This window comes from Chiloscyllium plagiosum, unplaced genomic scaffold (assembly GCF_037043375.1).
Source record: "Chiloscyllium plagiosum isolate Xiang-an unplaced genomic scaffold, Cpla_swu_hap1 HiC_scaffold_38, whole genome shotgun sequence".
Lineage (NCBI taxonomy): Eukaryota > Metazoa > Chordata > Chondrichthyes > Orectolobiformes > Hemiscylliidae > Chiloscyllium > Chiloscyllium plagiosum.
In genome coordinates, this window is record NW_028270176.1 from 45025933 (window position 1) to 45046510 (window position 20578).

Genomic DNA, 20578 nt, shown 5'->3' on the forward strand with positions numbered 1-20578 from the left:
AATTTCACCAAGTACGGTCAGTCGGAGCTAAAGTAAGGAAGTCGTTCGTGTCTGCAGTGTTTCACAATACTACCTTTCCCGTGAGCAGTCGAACAGACTAAATGATTGTGCCACAGACTGCGATGGCAAACTCCGCTAAAAAGTAATCCTTTAAAGCCGGTGGAAGCAACACGACGTTATTGGGGTACACCGTGGAAAAAGATACTTCGGTGGACCTCGTCCATGCTCACCCCATAGCCAAAATTAAACAAGTCCCGTTCCCCAGCATTTGGCCCCAATCCCTCTAAACGCATCTTATCCAGAAACTCACCCGATTACTTTTGCAATTTTATGAGTGTAATAGCCTGCTCCACTTCCTCTGGTAGATCATTCCAAACACGCACAACCTTCTTTGTGGGAAATGTGCCTCAGGTCCTTTCTCACTTTCAGCCCACTCACCTTAAAGCTATGCTGTCGAGTTTTCAACTCACACCAACTTGGGTAAAACACGTAAATACTCAGTTTACCAGCCTTCCATAAGGTCATGTCGCAGCTGTTACGCTGCAGGGAAAGTCGTCCCAACCTATTCCACCTCGCCCTACGGTACAAACATCGACGACATCTTTGTCTATATTTTGTCATCAATTTAAAGTGTCTTTTTTTTACGTTTTCAAGATGTCAATTGCGCTGGACAACAACGAGATATTGGAAACAGAAAGGTGAAACGTAGAACGGATTCAACTTCCAGTGCTGGACGCCACGGAGCCGCCGCACAGGCGGCTGCGGCTTGTTTCTGTAGTGTAGTGGTCATCACTTTCGCCTAACACGCGAACGGTTCCCCAGTTCGAAACTGGGCAGAAACTGCTTTGTTCTTCAACTGCAGCCTTTTTCATGGACAAGAGCTGAGCTTTCTTGCTTGGTTTCGCATCTGCAAACCTGCCTTAGAATTTGCTTGAACAAATCTACTCTCGTAGTGAAATGTAATGCAATTCCATTTAATTACAGTGCAAAGCGTTGTTAAGTTTTTCTCCAACCTGGTTCTAATCATATGCCATTCTGTTTGAGAGTGTAGTTACCGCCTTCTGATCCTTCCACGAAAAGCAGTACCGCATTTGCATTCCTTGCGCAGGCGGCTCGGTTCAAAGACAGGAAAGAAGCAGATGCTTTGGTGTCACAGCGCACCACGAATTCCTGAACTTGTCTGTCTGTCAAATGTACCCCAAGGTCGTCTCAGAAAGACCTCATTTGGAAGCTGTCAATCGTTATTCGACGTGCGGGAATTGGCACCAGATGTCCTGAATCATGTTTTGGAGCAATTCGCACGTTAGTGGCTCATTCAATCAGCAACAGCAATGAAAGAAATTCCACTCTCAGAGGAACCTTTCGACTTGCGCATTCATAGCGTCGCTAGTATTAAGGTCCGCCCCGAGATCTAAGTCATGTTGGAACTGAAACGGAGGAATCGACAGAGAGGCGACAGAATGACATCGCATCCATTTAGTTTTCTTTAAATCACTGACGAGCAGGAAAATGTAAACGGGGAGGGCGAGTGGAGAAGTGAGGCAGTTGCAGCTCTAGTGAAATTCCTTCTTTGTGATTCACTCAGCAGCCAGAGACGTGAAGGTGACTCAGGCGTGAGAGTTCTTCACATCGAGAACAAAAAGCACTCAAGGGCAGTTAGCACCTCTTCTGGAGTGGGGTGTGCGGTGAGGTAATTACCTTGTGACTTCTGTTACTATGTTCAGAAACTGGCTTTTATATTGAGGTGAACAGAAACTGCATTTCTAAAAAGCACCATGGAATTTCACAAAATTTATTGAGTCTCTTCTCGTCGATTCCCACACAGGTTTCCAACTCAGTTTTTTATCCATGTGGCTCATGTCCAGGAGTGAACATCTCTGCAGCAAATTGCACGGTTAAGGTAAAAGGCAATGAAAGTGGCATCTCGAACTGTCTCCGAGGTCAGAACATCCTCACAATGTGATCTGTCGTTCTCGGATTGTAATGCTACCTCCGGTTTTAGGGTGGAGAACATTCTTTGGGACTCTTATTCTGAAAAAAAAAACAGACACAGTGACTGAAACTATGCTGCACGGTATGATGTGGAACACGGCCTGCTCAGGTTTGTGCATTTTCCCTGTAGTCCGGTGTGTTTCGTGTTCCGTGTAAACGTGAAAGTCGTCCTGTTTCGAGCAATGTGTGAAATTATTTAGCAAAGCAAGAATGGAAATTCCAGTAATGTCAAGCAGCTCATGGTTATTTGACGAAATCATAAGCGAACCCATATTCTCACGCACTCACAGATACATTTGTACCTGAAAAGAGTCTGAGAAGAGTGACTCAGCTTACCATTGATTTTTGTCTGGATTGATGGGCTATCAATATTTGCTGCGAAATTTTCATTGTAGCGGGTCACATCCCAGCAGCTGTGCGAGTTCGAGAGGAATCATGGAACTCTTTTGATGTGACTTTGCATCTGTGCTCATGCACGAGCACAATTGGAAATACAAGAAAATGAGGCGGCCGGGCCGGCTGGTAGTGTGGCCGAGCGGTCTAAGGCGCTGGATCCAGGTTCCAGTCTCGAAAGGGGCGTGGGTTCGAATCCCACCACTGCCATTTCTGTTAATCAACTCCAACGCTGCAGCTTGTTAACATGCTGTTTTGGGCCCACTGTATATTGATGTTGAAAACAAAAGTAAAATGGGTTTGCTTCCCAGGGAATTAACTGTGGTGTGGGATACCGCCAAATATTTCAAAATGTCTCTGCTGTCATGATCGTGTTCGCCTCCCGCGCGGAAAATCGCAAACAGTTCTGCCGTCCCAGGCCAGTTGTGCTTTTACTGGAACCGAATGCAGACTGTTATTTCATCGCTGTTGTGAAACGAAGTCCTACGGTGACTCTACTCGATGTTATTTGGGTTTCTAGCTTATGGGAAAATCGTTCCAATGAATTTCGATGTCATACCTTATTGAATTTCTCCCATTTCCTTCATTTCCGTCCTGGAAACATCGGAAGGGAAAGGTAATCTAATCGAGACTGTGATTGGTGAAATTCACTTTTTACGGCCAATTCTTATTATGTTCTTTCTTTCTCTCTTTTCAGCATTGTCTGGAAAGTGGTGGTGCACTAAGGCTGCAGTATGTTTGAAAGAGTAGTTTGGAAATGCCCTGTTGTTAGTTGTGAGATTACTTTATGACTCATGCCCTCGGACTGTATCACATTTAGCACTCATGCATCTCTGTGTCTGAAAATGAATGAGGTATGCCAGTTTTGTTTGTGTTCCGTGTTAAATGCTTTCTGCTTTGCGATTCGCTCAATACATTTCGATTTAACAGGGTTTCTGAGGTAACTTCCAGCAGCAAAAATCCTCAGCTGAGGATCTGGGAAAATTTCACCAAGTACGGTCAGTCGGAGCTAAAGTAAGGAAGTCGTTCGTGTCTGCAGTGTTTCACAATACTACCTTTCCCGTGAGCAGTCGAACAGACTAAATGATTGTGCCACAGACTGCGATGGCAAACTCCGCTAAAAAGTAATCCTTTAAAGCCGGTGGAAGCAACACGACGTTATTGGGGTACACCGTGGAAAAAGATACTTCGGTGGACCTCGTCCATGCTCACCCCATAGCCAAAATTAAACAAGTCCCGTTCCCCAGCATTTGGCCCCAATCCCTCTAAACGCATCTTATCCAGAAACTCACCCGATTACTTTTGCAATTTTATGAGTGTAATAGCCTGCTCCACTTCCTCTGGTAGATCATTCCAAACACGCACAACCTTCTTTGTGGGAAATGTGCCTCAGGTCCTTTCTCACTTTCAGCCCACTCACCTTAAAGCTATGCTGTCGAGTTTTCAACTCACACCAACTTGGGTAAAACACGTAAATACTCAGTTTACCAGCCTTCCATAAGGTCATGTCGCAGCTGTTACGCTGCAGGGAAAGTCGTCCCAACCTATTCCACCTCGCCCTACGGTACAAACATCGACGACATCTTTGTCTATATTTTGTCATCAATTTAAAGTGTCTTTTTTTTACGTTTTCAAGATGTCAATTGCGCTGGACAACAACGAGATATTGGAAACAGAAAGGTGAAACGTAGAACGGATTCAACTTCCAGTGCTGGACGCCACGGAGCCGCCGCACAGGCGGCTGCGGCTTGTTTCTGTAGTGTAGTGGTTATCACTTTCGCCTAACACGCGAACGGTTCCCCAGTTCGAAACTGGGCAGAAACTGCTTTGTTCTTCAACTGCAGCCTTTTTCATGGACAAGAGCTGAGCTTTCTTGCTTGGTTTCGCATCTGCAAACCTGCCTTAGAATTTGCTTGAACAAATCTACTCTCGTAGTGAAATGTAATGCAATTCCATTTAATTACAGTGCAAAGCGTTGTTAAGTTTTTCTCCAACCTGGTTCTAATCATATGCCATTCTGTTTGAGAGTGTAGTTACCGCCTTCTGATCCTTCCACGAAAAGCAGTACCGCATTTGCATTCCTTGCGCAGGCGGCTCGGTTCAAAGACAGGAAAGAAGCAGATGCTTTGGTGTCACAGCGCACCACGAATTCCTGAACTTGTCTGTCTGTCAAATGTACCCCAAGGTCGTCTCAGAAAGACCTCATTTGGAAGCTGTCAATCGTTATTCGACGTGCGGGAATTGGCACCAGATGTCCTGAATCATGTTTTGGAGCAATTCGCACGTTAGTGGCTCATTCAATCAGCAACAGCAATGAAAGAAATTCCACTCTCAGAGGAACCTTTCGACTTGCGCATTCATAGCGTCGCTAGTATTAAGGTCCGCCCCGAGATCTAAGTCATGTTGGAACTGAAACGGAGGAATCGACAGAGAGGCGACAGAATGACATCGCATCCATTTGGTTTTCTTTAAATCACTGACGAGCAGGAAAATGTAAACGGGGAGGGCGAGTGGAGAAGTGAGGCAGTTGCAGCTCTAGTGAAATTCCTTCTTTGTGATTCACTCAGCAGCCAGAGACGTGAAGGTGACTCAGGCGTGAGAGTTCTTCACATCGAGAACAAAAAGCACTCAAGGGCAGTTAGCACCTCTTCTGGAGTGGGGTGTGCGGTGAGGTAATTACCTTGTGACTTCTGTTACTATGTTCAGAAACTGGCTTTTATATTGAGGTGAACAGAAACTGCATTTCTAAAAAGCACCATGGAATTTCACAAAATTTATTGAGTCTCTTCTCGTCGATTCCCACACAGGTTTCCAACTCAGTTTTTTATCCATGTGGCTCATGTCCAGGAGTGAACATCTCTGCAGCAAATTGCACGGTTAAGGTAAAAGGCAATGAAAGTGGCATCTCGAACTGTCTCCGAGGTCAGAACATCCTCACAATGTGATCTGTCGTTCTCGGATTGTAATGCTACCTCCGGTTTTAGGGTGGAGAACATTCTTTGGGACTCTTATTCTGAAAAAAAAAACAGACACAGTGACTGAAACTATGCTGCACGGTATGATGTGGAACACGGCCTGCTCAGGTTTGTGCATTTTCCCTGTAGTCCGGTGTGTTTCGTGTTCCGTGTAAACGTGAAAGTCGTCCTGTTTCGAGCAATGTGTGAAATTATTTAGCAAAGCAAGAATGGAAATTCCAGTAATGTCAAGCAGCTCATGGTTATTTGACGAAATCATAAGCGAACCCATATTCTCACGCACTCACAGATACATTTGTACCTGAAAAGAGTCTGAGAAGAGTGACTCAGCTTACCATTGATTTTTGTCTGGATTGATGGGCTATCAATATTTGCTGCGAAATTTTCATTGTAGCGGGTCACATCCCAGCAGCTGTGCGAGTTCGAGAGGAATCATGGAACTCTTTTGATGTGACTTTGCATCTGTGCTCATGCACGAGCACAATTGGAAATACAAGAAAATGAGGCGGCCGGGCCGGCTGGTAGTGTGGCCGAGCGGTCTAAGGCGCTGGATCCAGGTTCCAGTCTCGAAAGGGGCGTGGGTTCGAATCCCACCACTGCCATTTCTGTTAATCAACTCCAACGCTGCAGCTTGTTAACATGCTGTTTTGGGCCCACTGTATATTGATGTTGAAAACAAAAGTAAAATGGGTTTGCTTCCCAGGGAATTAACTGTGGTGTGGGATACCGCCAAATATTTCAAAATGTCTCTGCTGTCATGATCGTGTTCGCCTCCCGCGCGGAAAATCGCAAACAGTTCTGCCGTCCCAGGCCAGTTGTGCTTTTACTGGAACCGAATGCAGACTGTTATTTCATCGCTGTTGTGAAACGAAGTCCTACGGTGACTCTACTCGATGTTATTTGGGTTTCTAGCTTATGGGAAAATCGTTCCAATGAATTTCGATGTCATACCTTATTGAATTTCTCCCATTTCCTTCATTTCCGTCCTGGAAACATCAGAAGGGAAAGGTAATCTAATCGAGACTGTGATTGGTGAAATTCACTTTTTACGGCCAATTCTTATTATGTTCTTTCTTTCTCTCTTTTCAGCATTGTCTGGAAAGTGGTGGTGCACTAAGGCTGCAGTATGTTTGAAAGAGTAGTTTGGAAATGCCCTGTTGTTAGTTGTGAGATTACTTTATGACTCATGCCCTCGGACTGTATCACATTTAGCACTCATGCATCTCTGTGTCTGAAAATGAATGAGGTATGCCAGTTTTGTTTGTGTTCCGTGTTAAATGCTTTCTGCTTTGCGATTCGCTCAATACATTTCGATTTAACAGGGTTTCTGAGGTAACTTCCAGCAGCAAAAATCCTCAGCTGAGGATCTGGGAAAATTTCACCAAGTACGGTCAGTCGGAGCTAAAGTAAGGAAGTCGTTCGTGTCTGCAGTGTTTCACAATACTACCTTTCCCGTGAGCAGTCGAACAGACTAAATGATTGTGCCACAGACTGCGATGGCAAACTCCGCTAAAAAGTAATCCTTTAAAGCCGGTGGAAGCAACACGACGTTATTGGGGTACACCGTGGAAAAAGATACTTCGGTGGACCTCGTCCATGCTCACCCCATAGCCAAAATTAAACAAGTCCCGTTCCCCAGCATTTGGCCCCAATCCCTCTAAACGCATCTTATCCAGAAACTCACCCGATTACTTTTGCAATTTTATGAGTGTAATAGCCTGCTCCACTTCCTCTGGTAGATCATTCCAAACACGCACAACCTTCTTTGTGGGAAATGTGCCTCAGGTCCTTTCTCACTTTCAGCCCACTCACCTTAAAGCTATGCTGTCGAGTTTTCAACTCACACCAACTTGGGTAAAACACGTAAATACTCAGTTTACCAGCCTTCCATAAGGTCATGTCGCAGCTGTTACGCTGCAGGGAAAGTCGTCCCAACCTATTCCACCTCGCCCTACGGTACAAACATCGACGACATCTTTGTCTATATTTTGTCATCAATTTAAAGTGTCTTTTTTTTACGTTTTCAAGATGTCAATTGCGCTGGACAACAACGAGATATTGGAAACAGAAAGGTGAAACGTAGAACGGATTCAACTTCCAGTGCTGGACGCCACGGAGCCGCCGCACAGGCGGCTGCGGCTTGTTTCTGTAGTGTAGTGGTCATCACTTTCGCCTAACACGCGAACGGTTCCCCAGTTCGAAACTGGGCAGAAACTGCTTTGTTCTTCAACTGCAGCCTTTTTCATGGACAAGAGCTGAGCTTTCTTGCTTGGTTTCGCATCTGCAAACCTGCCTTAGAATTTGCTTGAACAAATCTACTCTCGTAGTGAAATGTAATGCAATTCCATTTAATTACAGTGCAAAGCGTTGTTAAGTTTTTCTCCAACCTGGTTCTAATCATATGCCATTCTGTTTGAGAGTGTAGTTACCGCCTTCTGATCCTTCCACGAAAAGCAGTACCGCATTTGCATTCCTTGCGCAGGCGGCTCGGTTCAAAGACAGGAAAGAAGCAGATGCTTTGGTGTCACAGCGCACCACGAATTCCTGAACTTGTCTGTCTGTCAAATGTACCCCAAGGTCGTCTCAGAAAGACCTCATTTGGAAGCTGTCAATCGTTATTCGACGTGCGGGAATTGGCACCAGATGTCCTGAATCATGTTTTGGAGCAATTCGCACGTTAGTGGCTCATTCAATCAGCAACAGCAATGAAAGAAATTCCACTCTCAGAGGAACCTTTCGACTTGCGCATTCATAGCGTCGCTAGTATTAAGGTCCGCCCCGAGATCTAAGTCATGTTGGAACTGAAACGGAGGAATCGACAGAGAGGCGACAGAATGACATCGCATCCATTTAGTTTTCTTTAAATCACTGACGAGCAGGAAAATGTAAACGGGGAGGGCGAGTGGAGAAGTGAGGCAGTTGCAGCTCTAGTGAAATTCCTTCTTTGTGATTCACTCAGCAGCCAGAGACGTGAAGGTGACTCAGGCGTGAGAGTTCTTCACATCGAGAACAAAAAGCACTCAAGGGCAGTTAGCACCTCTTCTGGAGTGGGGTGTGCGGTGAGGTAATTACCTTGTGACTTCTGTTACTATGTTCAGAAACTGGCTTTTATATTGAGGTGAACAGAAACTGCATTTCTAAAAAGCACCATGGAATTTCACAAAATTTATTGAGTCTCTTCTCGTCGATTCCCACACAGGTTTCCAACTCAGTTTTTTATCCATGTGGCTCATGTCCAGGAGTGAACATCTCTGCAGCAAATTGCACGGTTAAGGTAAAAGGCAATGAAAGTGGCATCTCGAACTGTCTCCGAGGTCAGAACATCCTCACAATGTGATCTGTCGTTCTCGGATTGTAATGCTACCTCCGGTTTTAGGGTGGAGAACATTCTTTGGGACTCTTATTCTGAAAAAAAAAACAGACACAGTGACTGAAACTATGCTGCACGGTATGATGTGGAACACGGCCTGCTCAGGTTTGTGCATTTTCCCTGTAGTCCGGTGTGTTTCGTGTTCCGTGTAAACGTGAAAGTCGTCCTGTTTCGAGCAATGTGTGAAATTATTTAGCAAAGCAAGAATGGAAATTCCAGTAATGTCAAGCAGCTCATGGTTATTTGACGAAATCATAAGCGAACCCATATTCTCACGCACTCACAGATACATTTGTACCTGAAAAGAGTCTGAGAAGAGTGACTCAGCTTACCATTGATTTTTGTCTGGATTGATGGGCTATCAATATTTGCTGCGAAATTTTCATTGTAGCGGGTCACATCCCAGCAGCTGTGCGAGTTCGAGAGGAATCATGGAACTCTTTTGATGTGACTTTGCATCTGTGCTCATGCACGAGCACAATTGGAAATACAAGAAAATGAGGCGGCCGGGCCGGCTGGTAGTGTGGCCGAGCGGTCTAAGGCGCTGGATCCAGGTTCCAGTCTCGAAAGGGGCGTGGGTTCGAATCCCACCACTGCCATTTCTGTTAATCAACTCCAACGCTGCAGCTTGTTAACATGCTGTTTTGGGCCCACTGTATATTGATGTTGAAAACAAAAGTAAAATGGGTTTGCTTCCCAGGGAATTAACTGTGGTGTGGGATACCGCCAAATATTTCAAAATGTCTCTGCTGTCATGATCGTGTTCGCCTCCCGCGCGGAAAATCGCAAACAGTTCTGCCGTCCCAGGCCAGTTGTGCTTTTACTGGAACCGAATGCAGACTGTTATTTCATCGCTGTTGTGAAACGAAGTCCTACGGTGACTCTACTCGATGTTATTTGGGTTTCTAGCTTATGGGAAAATCGTTCCAATGAATTTCGATGTCATACCTTATTGAATTTCTCCCATTTCCTTCATTTCCGTCCTGGAAACATCGGAAGGGAAAGGTAATCTAATCGAGACTGTGATTGGTGAAATTCACTTTTTACGGCCAATTCTTATTATGTTCTTTCTTTCTCTCTTTTCAGCATTGTCTGGAAAGTGGTGGTGCACTAAGGCTGCAGTATGTTTGAAAGAGTAGTTTGGAAATGCCCTGTTGTTAGTTGTGAGATTACTTTATGACTCATGCCCTCGGACTGTATCACATTTAGCACTCATGCATCTCTGTGTCTGAAAATGAATGAGGTATGCCAGTTTTGTTTGTGTTCCGTGTTAAATGCTTTCTGCTTTGCGATTCGCTCAATACATTTCGATTTAACAGGGTTTCTGAGGTAACTTCCAGCAGCAAAAATCCTCAGCTGAGGATCTGGGAAAATTTCACCAAGTACGGTCAGTCGGAGCTAAAGTAAGGAAGTCGTTCGTGTCTGCAGTGTTTCACAATACTACCTTTCCCGTGAGCAGTCGAACAGACTAAATGATTGTGCCACAGACTGCGATGGCAAACTCCGCTAAAAAGTAATCCTTTAAAGCCGGTGGAAGCAACACGACGTTATTGGGGTACACCGTGGAAAAAGATACTTCGGTGGACCTCGTCCATGCTCACCCCATAGCCAAAATTAAACAAGTCCCGTTCCCCAGCATTTGGCCCCAATCCCTCTAAACGCATCTTATCCAGAAACTCACCCGATTACTTTTGCAATTTTATGAGTGTAATAGCCTGCTCCACTTCCTCTGGTAGATCATTCCAAACACGCACAACCTTCTTTGTGGGAAATGTGCCTCAGGTCCTTTCTCACTTTCAGCCCACTCACCTTAAAGCTATGCTGTCGAGTTTTCAACTCACACCAACTTGGGTAAAACACGTAAATACTCAGTTTACCAGCCTTCCATAAGGTCATGTCGCAGCTGTTACGCTGCAGGGAAAGTCGTCCCAACCTATTCCACCTCGCCCTACGGTACAAACATCGACGACATCTTTGTCTATATTTTGTCATCAATTTAAAGTGTCTTTTTTTTACGTTTTCAAGATGTCAATTGCGCTGGACAACAACGAGATATTGGAAACAGAAAGGTGAAACGTAGAACGGATTCAACTTCCAGTGCTGGACGCCACGGAGCCGCCGCACAGGCGGCTGCGGCTTGTTTCTGTAGTGTAGTGGTTATCACTTTCGCCTAACACGCGAACGGTTCCCCAGTTCGAAACTGGGCAGAAACTGCTTTGTTCTTCAACTGCAGCCTTTTTCATGGACAAGAGCTGAGCTTTCTTGCTTGGTTTCGCATCTGCAAACCTGCCTTAGAATTTGCTTGAACAAATCTACTCTCGTAGTGAAATGTAATGCAATTCCATTTAATTACAGTGCAAAGCGTTGTTAAGTTTTTCTCCAACCTGGTTCTAATCATATGCCATTCTGTTTGAGAGTGTAGTTACCGCCTTCTGATCCTTCCACGAAAAGCAGTACCGCATTTGCATTCCTTGCGCAGGCGGCTCGGTTCAAAGACAGGAAAGAAGCAGATGCTTTGGTGTCACAGCGCACCACGAATTCCTGAACTTGTCTGTCTGTCAAATGTACCCCAAGGTCGTCTCAGAAAGACCTCATTTGGAAGCTGTCAATCGTTATTCGACGTGCGGGAATTGGCACCAGATGTCCTGAATCATGTTTTGGAGCAATTCGCACGTTAGTGGCTCATTCAATCAGCAACAGCAATGAAAGAAATTCCACTCTCAGAGGAACCTTTCGACTTGCGCATTCATAGCGTCGCTAGTATTAAGGTCCGCCCCGAGATCTAAGTCATGTTGGAACTGAAACGGAGGAATCGACAGAGAGGCGACAGAATGACATCGCATCCATTTGGTTTTCTTTAAATCACTGACGAGCAGGAAAATGTAAACGGGGAGGGCGAGTGGAGAAGTGAGGCAGTTGCAGCTCTAGTGAAATTCCTTCTTTGTGATTCACTCAGCAGCCAGAGACGTGAAGGTGACTCAGGCGTGAGAGTTCTTCACATCGAGAACAAAAAGCACTCAAGGGCAGTTAGCACCTCTTCTGGAGTGGGGTGTGCGGTGAGGTAATTACCTTGTGACTTCTGTTACTATGTTCAGAAACTGGCTTTTATATTGAGGTGAACAGAAACTGCATTTCTAAAAAGCACCATGGAATTTCACAAAATTTATTGAGTCTCTTCTCGTCGATTCCCACACAGTTTTCCAACTCAGTTTTTTATCCATGTGGCTCATGTCCAGGAGTGAACATCTCTGCAGCAAATTGCACGGTTAAGGTAAAAGGCAATGAAAGTGGCATCTCGAACTGTCTCCGAGGTCAGAACATCCTCACAATGTGATCTGTCGTTCTCGGATTGTAATGCTACCTCCGGTTTTAGGGTGGAGAACATTCTTTGGGACTCTTATTCTGAAAAAAAAAACAGACACAGTGACTGAAACTATGCTGCACGGTATGATGTGGAACACGGCCTGCTCAGGTTTGTGCATTTTCCCTGTAGTCCGGTGTGTTTCGTGTTCCGTGTAAACGTGAAAGTCGTCCTGTTTCGAGCAATGTGTGAAATTATTTAGCAAAGCAAGAATGGAAATTCCAGTAATGTCAAGCAGCTCATGGTTATTTGACGAAATCATAAGCGAACCCATATTCTCACGCACTCACAGATACATTTGTACCTGAAAAGAGTCTGAGAAGAGTGACTCAGCTTACCATTGATTTTTGTCTGGATTGATGGGCTATCAATATTTGCTGCGAAATTTTCATTGTAGCGGGTCACATCCCAGCAGCTGTGCGAGTTCGAGAGGAATCATGGAACTCTTTTGATGTGACTTTGCATCTGTGCTCATGCACGAGCACAATTGGAAATACAAGAAAATGAGGCGGCCGGGCCGGCTGGTAGTGTGGCCGAGCGGTCTAAGGCGCTGGATCCAGGTTCCAGTCTCGAAAGGGGCGTGGGTTCGAATCCCACCACTGCCATTTCTGTTAATCAACTCCAACGCTGCAGCTTGTTAACATGCTGTTTTGGGCCCACTGTATATTGATGTTGAAAACAAAAGTAAAATGGGTTTGCTTCCCAGGGAATTAACTGTGGTGTGGGATACCGCCAAATATTTCAAAATGTCTCTGCTGTCATGATCGTGTTCGCCTCCCGCGCGGAAAATCGCAAACAGTTCTGCCGTCCCAGGCCAGTTGTGCTTTTACTGGAACCGAATGCAGACTGTTATTTCATCGCTGTTGTGAAACGAAGTCCTACGGTGACTCTACTCGATGTTATTTGGGTTTCTAGCTTATGGGAAAATCGTTCCAATGAATTTCGATGTCATACCTTATTGAATTTCTCCCATTTCCTTCATTTCCGTCCTGGAAACATCGGAAGGGAAAGGTAATCTAATCGAGACTGTGATTGGTGAAATTCACTTTTTACGGCCAATTCTTATTATGTTCTTTCTTTCTCTCTTTTCAGCATTGTCTGGAAAGTGGTGGTGCACTAAGGCTGCAGTATGTTTGAAAGAGTAGTTTGGAAATGCCCTGTTGTTAGTTGTGAGATTACTTTATGACTCATGCCCTCGGACTGTATCACATTTAGCACTCATGCATCTCTGTGTCTGAAAATGAATGAGGTATGCCAGTTTTGTTTGTGTTCCGTGTTAAATGCTTTCTGCTTTGCGATTCGCTCAATACATTTCGATTTAACAGGGTTTCTGAGGTAACTTCCAGCAGCAAAAATCCTCAGCTGAGGATCTGGGAAAATTTCACCAAGTACGGTCAGTCGGAGCTAAAGTAAGGAAGTCGTTCGTGTCTGCAGTGTTTCACAATACTACCTTTCCCGTGAGCAGTCGAACAGACTAAATGATTGTGCCACAGACTGCGATGGCAAACTCCGCTAAAAAGTAATCCTTTAAAGCCGGTGGAAGCAACACGACGTTATTGGGGTACACCGTGGAAAAAGATACTTCGGTGGACCTCGTCCATGCTCACCCCATAGCCAAAATTAAACAAGTCCCGTTCCCCAGCATTTGGCCCCAATCCCTCTAAACGCATCTTATCCAGAAACTCACCCGATTACTTTTGCAATTTTATGAGTGTAATAGCCTGCTCCACTTCCTCTGGTAGATCATTCCAAACACGCACAACCTTCTTTGTGGGAAATGTGCCTCAGGTCCTTTCTCACTTTCAGCCCACTCACCTTAAAGCTATGCTGTCGAGTTTTCAACTCACACCAACTTGGGTAAAACACGTAAATACTCAGTTTACCAGCCTTCCATAAGGTCATGTCGCAGCTGTTACGCTGCAGGGAAAGTCGTCCCAACCTATTCCACCTCGCCCTACGGTACAAACATCGACGACATCTTTGTCTATATTTTGTCATCAATTTAAAGTGTCTTTTTTTTACGTTTTCAAGATGTCAATTGCGCTGGACAACAACGAGATATTGGAAACAGAAAGGTGAAACGTAGAACGGATTCAACTTCCAGTGCTGGACGCCACGGAGCCGCCGCACAGGCGGCTGCGGCTTGTTTCTGTAGTGTAGTGGTTATCACTTTCGCCTAACACGCGAACGGTTCCCCAGTTCGAAACTGGGCAGAAACTGCTTTGTTCTTCAACTGCAGCCTTTTTCATGGACAAGAGCTGAGCTTTCTTGCTTGGTTTCGCATCTGCAAACCTGCCTTAGAATTTGCTTGAACAAATCTACTCTCGTAGTGAAATGTAATGCAATTCCATTTAATTACAGTGCAAAGCGTTGTTAAGTTTTTCTCCAACCTGGTTCTAATCATATGCCATTCTGTTTGAGAGTGTAGTTACCGCCTTCTGATCCTTCCACGAAAAGCAGTACCGCATTTGCATTCCTTGCGCAGGCGGCTCGGTTCAAAGACAGGAAAGAAGCAGATGCTTTGGTGTCACAGCGCACCACGAATTCCTGAACTTGTCTGTCTGTCAAATGTACCCCAAGGTCGTCTCAGAAAGACCTCATTTGGAAGCTGTCAATCGTTATTCGACGTGCGGGAATTGGCACCAGATGTCCTGAATCATGTTTTGGAGCAATTCGCACGTTAGTGGCTCATTCAATCAGCAACAGCAATGAAAGAAATTCCACTCTCAGAGGAACCTTTCGACTTGCGCATTCATAGCGTCGCTAGTATTAAGGTCCGCCCCGAGATCTAAGTCATGTTGGAACTGAAACGGAGGAATCGACAGAGAGGCGACAGAATGACATCGCATCCATTTGGTTTTCTTTAAATCACTGACGAGCAGGAAAATGTAAACGGGGAGGGCGAGTGGAGAAGTGAGGCAGTTGCAGCTCTAGTGAAATTCCTTCTTTGTGATTCACTCAGCAGCCAGAGACGTGAAGGTGACTCAGGCGTGAGAGTTCTTCACATCGAGAACAAAAAGCACTCAAGGGCAGTTAGCACCTCTTCTGGAGTGGGGTGTGCGGTGAGGTAATTACCTTGTGACTTCTGTTACTATGTTCAGAAACTGGCTTTTATATTGAGGTGAACAGAAACTGCATTTCTAAAAAGCACCATGGAATTTCACAAAATTTATTGAGTCTCTTCTCGTCGATTCCCACACAGGTTTCCAACTCAGTTTTTTATCCATGTGGCTCATGTCCAGGAGTGAACATCTCTGCAGCAAATTGCACGGTTAAGGTAAAAGGCAATGAAAGTGGCATCTCGAACTGTCTCCGAGGTCAGAACATCCTCACAATGTGATCTGTCGTTCTCGGATTGTAATGCTACCTCCGGTTTTAGGGTGGAGAACATTCTTTGGGACTCTTATTCTGAAAAAAAAAACAGACACAGTGACTGAAACTATGCTGCACGGTATGATGTGGAACACGGCCTGCTCAGGTTTGTGCATTTTCCCTGTAGTCCGGTGTGTTTCGTGTTCCGTGTAAACGTGAAAGTCGTCCTGTTTCGAGCAATGTGTGAAATTATTTAGCAAAGCAAGAATGGAAATTCCAGTAATGTCAAGCAGCTCATGGTTATTTGACGAAATCATAAGCGAACCCATATTCTCACGCACTCACAGATACATTTGTACCTGAAAAGAGTCTGAGAAGAGTGACTCAGCTTACCATTGATTTTTGTCTGGATTGATGGGCTATCAATATTTGCTGCGAAATTTTCATTGTAGCGGGTCACATCCCAGCAGCTGTGCGAGTTCGAGAGGAATCATGGAACTCTTTTGATGTGACTTTGCATCTGTGCTCATGCACGAGCACAATTGGAAATACAAGAAAATGAGGCGGCCGGGCCGGCTGGTAGTGTGGCCGAGCGGTCTAAGGCGCTGGATCCAGGTTCCAGTCTCGAAAGGGGCGTGGGTTCGAATCCCACCACTGCCATTTCTGTTAATCAACTCCAACGCTGCAGCTTGTTAACATGCTGTTTTGGGCCCACTGTATATTGATGTTGAAAACAAAAGTAAAATGGGTTTGCTTCCCAGGGAATTAACTGTGGTGTGGGATACCGCCAAATATTTCAAAATGTCTCTGCTGTCATGATCGTGTTCGCCTCCCGCGCGGAAAATCGCAAACAGTTCTGCCGTCCCAGGCCAGTTGTGCTTTTACTGGAACCGAATGCAGACTGTTATTTCATCGCTGTTGTGAAACGAAGTCCTACGGTGACTCTACTCGATGTTATTTGGGTTTCTAGCTTATGGGAAAATCGTTCCAATGAATTTCGATGTCATACCTTATTGAATTTCTCCCATTTCCTTCATTTCCGTCCTGGAAACATCAGAAGGGAAAGGTAATCTAATCGAGACTGTGATTGGTGAAATTCACTTTTTACGGCCAATTCTTATTATGTTCTTTCTTTCTCTCTTTTCAGCATTGTCTGGAAAGTGGTGGTGCACTAAGGCTGCAGTATGTTTGAAAGAGTAGTTTGGAAATGCCCTGTTGTTAGTTGTGAGATTACTTTATGACTCATGCCCTCGGACTGTATCACATTTAGCACTCATGCATCTCTGTGTCTGAAAATGAATGAGGTATGCCAGTTTTGTTTGTGTTCCGTGTTAAATGCTTTCTGCTTTGCGATTCGCTCAATACATTTCGATTTAACAGGGTTTCTGAGGTAACTTCCAGCAGCAAAAATCCTCAGCTGAGGATCTGGGAAAATTTCACCAAGTACGGTCAGTCGGAGCTAAAGTAAGGAAGTCGTTCGTGTCTGCAGTGTTTCACAATACTACCTTTCCCGTGAGCAGTCGAACAGACTAAATGATTGTGCCACAGACTGCGATGGCAAACTCCGCTAAAAAGTAATCCTTTAAAGCCGGTGGAAGCAACACGACGTTATTGGGGTACACCGTGGAAAAAGATACTTCGGTGGACCTCGTCCATGCTCACCCCATAGCCAAAATTAAACAAGTCCCGTTCCCCAGCATTTGGCCCCAATCCCTCTAAACGCATCTTATCCAGAAACTCACCCGATTACTTTTGCAATTTTATGAGTGTAATAGCCTGCTCCACTTCCTCTGGTAGATCATTCCAAACACGCACAACCTTCTTTGTGGGAAATGTGCCTCAGGTCCTTTCTCACTTTCAGCCCACTCACCTTAAAGCTATGCTGTCGAGTTTTCAACTCACACCAACTTGGGTAAAACACGTAAATACTCAGTTTACCAGCCTTCCATAAGGTCATGTCGCAGCTGTTACGCTGCAGGGAAAGTCGTCCCAACCTATTCCACCTCGCCCTACGGTACAAACATCGACGACATCTTTGTCTATATTTTGTCATCAATTTAAAGTGTCTTTTTTTTACGTTTTCAAGATGTCAATTGCGCTGGACAACAACGAGATATTGGAAACAGAAAGGTGAAACGTAGAACGGATTCAACTTCCAGTGCTGGACGCCACGGAGCCGCCGCACAGGCGGCTGCGGCTTGTTTCTGTAGTGTAGTGGTCATCACTTTCGCCTAACACGCGAACGGTTCCCCAGTTCGAAACTGGGCAGAAACTGCTTTGTTCTTCAACTGCAGCCTTTTTCATGGACAAGAGCTGAGCTTTCTTGCTTGGTTTCGCATCTGCAAACCTGCCTTAGAATTTGCTTGAACAAATCTACTCTCGTAGTGAAATGTAATGCAATTCCATTTAATTACAGTGCAAAGCGTTGTTAAGTTTTTCTCCAACCTGGTTCTAATCATATGCCATTCTGTTTGAGAGTGTAGTTACCGCCTTCTGATCCTTCCACGAAAAGCAGTACCGCATTTGCATTCCTTGCGCAGGCGGCTCGGTTCAAAGACAGGAAAGAAGCAGATGCTTTGGTGTCACAGCGCACCACGAATTCCTGAACTTGTCTGTCTGTCAAATGTACCCCAAGGTCGTCTCAGAAAGACCTCATTTGGAAGCTGTCAATCGTTATTCGACGTGCGGGAATTGGCACCAGATGTCCTGAATCATGTTTTGGAGCAATTCGCACGTTAGTGGCTCATTCAATCAGCAACAGCAATGAAAGAAATTCCACTCTCAGAGGAACCTTTCGACTTGCGCATTCATAGCGTCGCTAGTATTAAGGTCCGCCCCGAGATCTAAGTCATGTTGGAACTGAAACGGAGGAATCGACAGAGAGGCGACAGAATGACATCGCATCCATTTGGTTTTCTTTAAATCACTGACGAGCAGGAAAATGTAAACGGGGAGGGCGAGTGGAGAAGTGAGGCAGTTGCAGCTCTAGTGAAATTCCTTCTTTGTGATTCACTCAGCAGCCAGAGACGTGAAGGTGACTCAGGCGTGAGAGTTCTTCACATCGAGAACAAAAAGCACTCAAGGGCAGTTAGCACCTCTTCTGGAGTGGGGTGTGCGGTGAGGTAATTACCTTGTGACTTCTGTTACTATGTTCAGAAACTGGCTTTTATATTGAGGTGAACAGAAACTGCATTTCTAAAAAGCACCATGGAATTTCACAAAATTTATTGAGTCTCTTCTCGTCGATTCCCACACAGGTTTCCAACTCAGTTTTTTATCCATGTGGCTCATGTCCAGGAGTGAACATCTCTGCAGCAAATTGCACGGTTAAGGTAAAAGGCAATGAAAGTGGCATCTCGAACTGTCTCCGAGGTCAGAACATCCTCACAATGTGATCTGTCGTTCTCGGATTGTAATGCTACCTCCGGTTTTAGGGTGGAGAACATTCTTTGGGACTCTTATTCTGAAAAAAAAAACAGACACAGTGACTGAAACTATGCTGCACGGTATGATGTGGAACACGGCCTGCTCAGGTTTGTGCATTTTCCCTGTAGTCCGGTGTGTTTCGTGTTCCGTGTAAACGTGAAAGTCGTCCTGTTTCGAGCAATGTGTGAAATTATTTAGCAAAGCAAGAATGGAAATTCCAGTAATGTCAAGCAGCTCATGGTTATTTGACGAAATCATAAGCGAACCCATATTCTCACGCACTCACAGATACATTTGTACCTGAAAAGAGTCTGAGAAGAGTGACTCAGCTTACCATTGATTTTTGTCTGGATTGATGGGCTATCAATATTTGCTGCGAAATTTTCATTGTAGCGGGTCACATCCCAGCAGCTGTGCGAGTTCGAGAGGAATCATGGAACTCTTTTGATGTGACTTTGCATCTGTGCTCATGCACGAGCACAATTGGAAATACAAGAAAATGAGGCGGCCGGGCCGGCTGGTAGTGTGGCCGAGCGGTCTAAGGCGCTGGATCCAGGTTCCAGTCTCGAAAGGGGCGTGGGTTCGAATCCCACCACTGCCATTTCTGTTAATCAACTCCAACGCTGCAGCTTGTTAACATGCTGTTTTGGGCCCACTGTATATTGATGTTGAAAACAAAAGTAAAATGGGTTTGCTTCCCAGGGAATTAACTGTGGTGTGGGATACCGCCAAATATTTCAAAATGTCTCTGCTGTCATGATCGTGTTCGCCTCCCGCGCGGAAAATCGCAAACAGTTCTGCCGTCCCAGGCCAGTTGTGCTTTTACTGGAACCGAATGCAGACTGTTATTTCATCGCTGTTGTGAAACGAAGTCCTACGGTGACTCTACTCGATGTTATTTGGGTTTCTAGCTTATGGGAAAATCGTTCCAATGAATTTCGATGTCATACCTTATTGAATTTCTCCCATTTCCTTCATTTCCGTCCTGGAAACATCAGAAGGGAAAGGTAATCTAATCGAGACTGTGATTGGTGAAATTCACTTTTTACGGCCAATTCTTATTATGTTCTTTCTTTCTCTCTTTTCAGCATTGTCTGGAAAGTGGTGGTGCACTAAGGCTGCAGTATGTTTGAAAGAGTAGTTTGGAAATGCCCTGTTGTTAGTTGTGAGATTACTTTATGACTCATGCCCTCGGACTGTATCACATTTAGCACTCATGCATCTCTGTGTCTGAAAATGAATGAGGTATGCCAGTTTTGTTTGTGTTCCGTGTTAAATGCTTTCTGCTTTGCGATTCGCTCAATACATTTCGATTTAACAGGGTTTCTGAGGTAACTTCCAGCAGCAAAAATCCTCAGCTGAGGATCTGGGAAAATTTCACCAAGTACGGTCAGTCGGAGCTAAAGTAAGGAAGTCGTTCGTGTCTGCAGTGTTTCACAATACTACCTTTCCCGTGAGCAGTCGAACAGACTAAATGATTGTGCCACAGACTGCGATGGCAAACTCCGCTAAAAAGTAATCCTTTAAAGCCGGTGGAAGCAACACGACGTTATTGGGGTACACCGTGGAAAAAGATACTTCGGTGGACCTCGTCCATGCTCACCCCATAGCCAAAATTAAACAAGTCCCGTTCCCCAGCATTTGGCCCCAATCCCTCTAAACGCATCTTATCCAGAAACTCACCCGATTACTTTTGCAATTTTATGAGTGTAATAGCCTGCTCCACTTCCTCTGGTAGATCATTCCAAA

At 45.0% G+C, this 20578-nt stretch overlaps 6 non-coding genes across 6 annotated transcripts; all 6 read left to right on the forward strand.

The window, feature by feature from the left end:
• The first annotated feature begins 2513 nt into the window (after positions 1 to 2513).
• Positions 2514 to 2595, forward strand: trnal-cag (transfer RNA leucine (anticodon CAG)). Its single transcript has one exon. It is a non-coding gene; the product is annotated as a tRNA-Leu (tRNA).
• Positions 2596 to 5880: 3285 nt separating this feature from the next.
• trnal-cag (transfer RNA leucine (anticodon CAG)) lies at positions 5881 to 5962 on the forward strand. Its single transcript has one exon. It is a non-coding gene; the product is annotated as a tRNA-Leu (tRNA).
• Positions 5963 to 9247: 3285 nt separating this feature from the next.
• Positions 9248 to 9329, forward strand: trnal-cag (transfer RNA leucine (anticodon CAG)). Its single transcript has one exon. It is a non-coding gene; the product is annotated as a tRNA-Leu (tRNA).
• A 3285-nt stretch (positions 9330 to 12614) lies between these two features.
• Positions 12615 to 12696, forward strand: trnal-cag (transfer RNA leucine (anticodon CAG)). The gene has a single exon. It is a non-coding gene; the product is annotated as a tRNA-Leu (tRNA).
• A 3285-nt stretch (positions 12697 to 15981) lies between these two features.
• On the forward strand, positions 15982 to 16063 carry trnal-cag (transfer RNA leucine (anticodon CAG)). The gene has a single exon. It is a non-coding gene; the product is annotated as a tRNA-Leu (tRNA).
• Positions 16064 to 19348: 3285 nt separating this feature from the next.
• trnal-cag (transfer RNA leucine (anticodon CAG)) lies at positions 19349 to 19430 on the forward strand. Its single transcript has one exon. It is a non-coding gene; the product is annotated as a tRNA-Leu (tRNA).
• The last annotated feature ends 1148 nt before the right edge of the window (positions 19431 to 20578 follow it).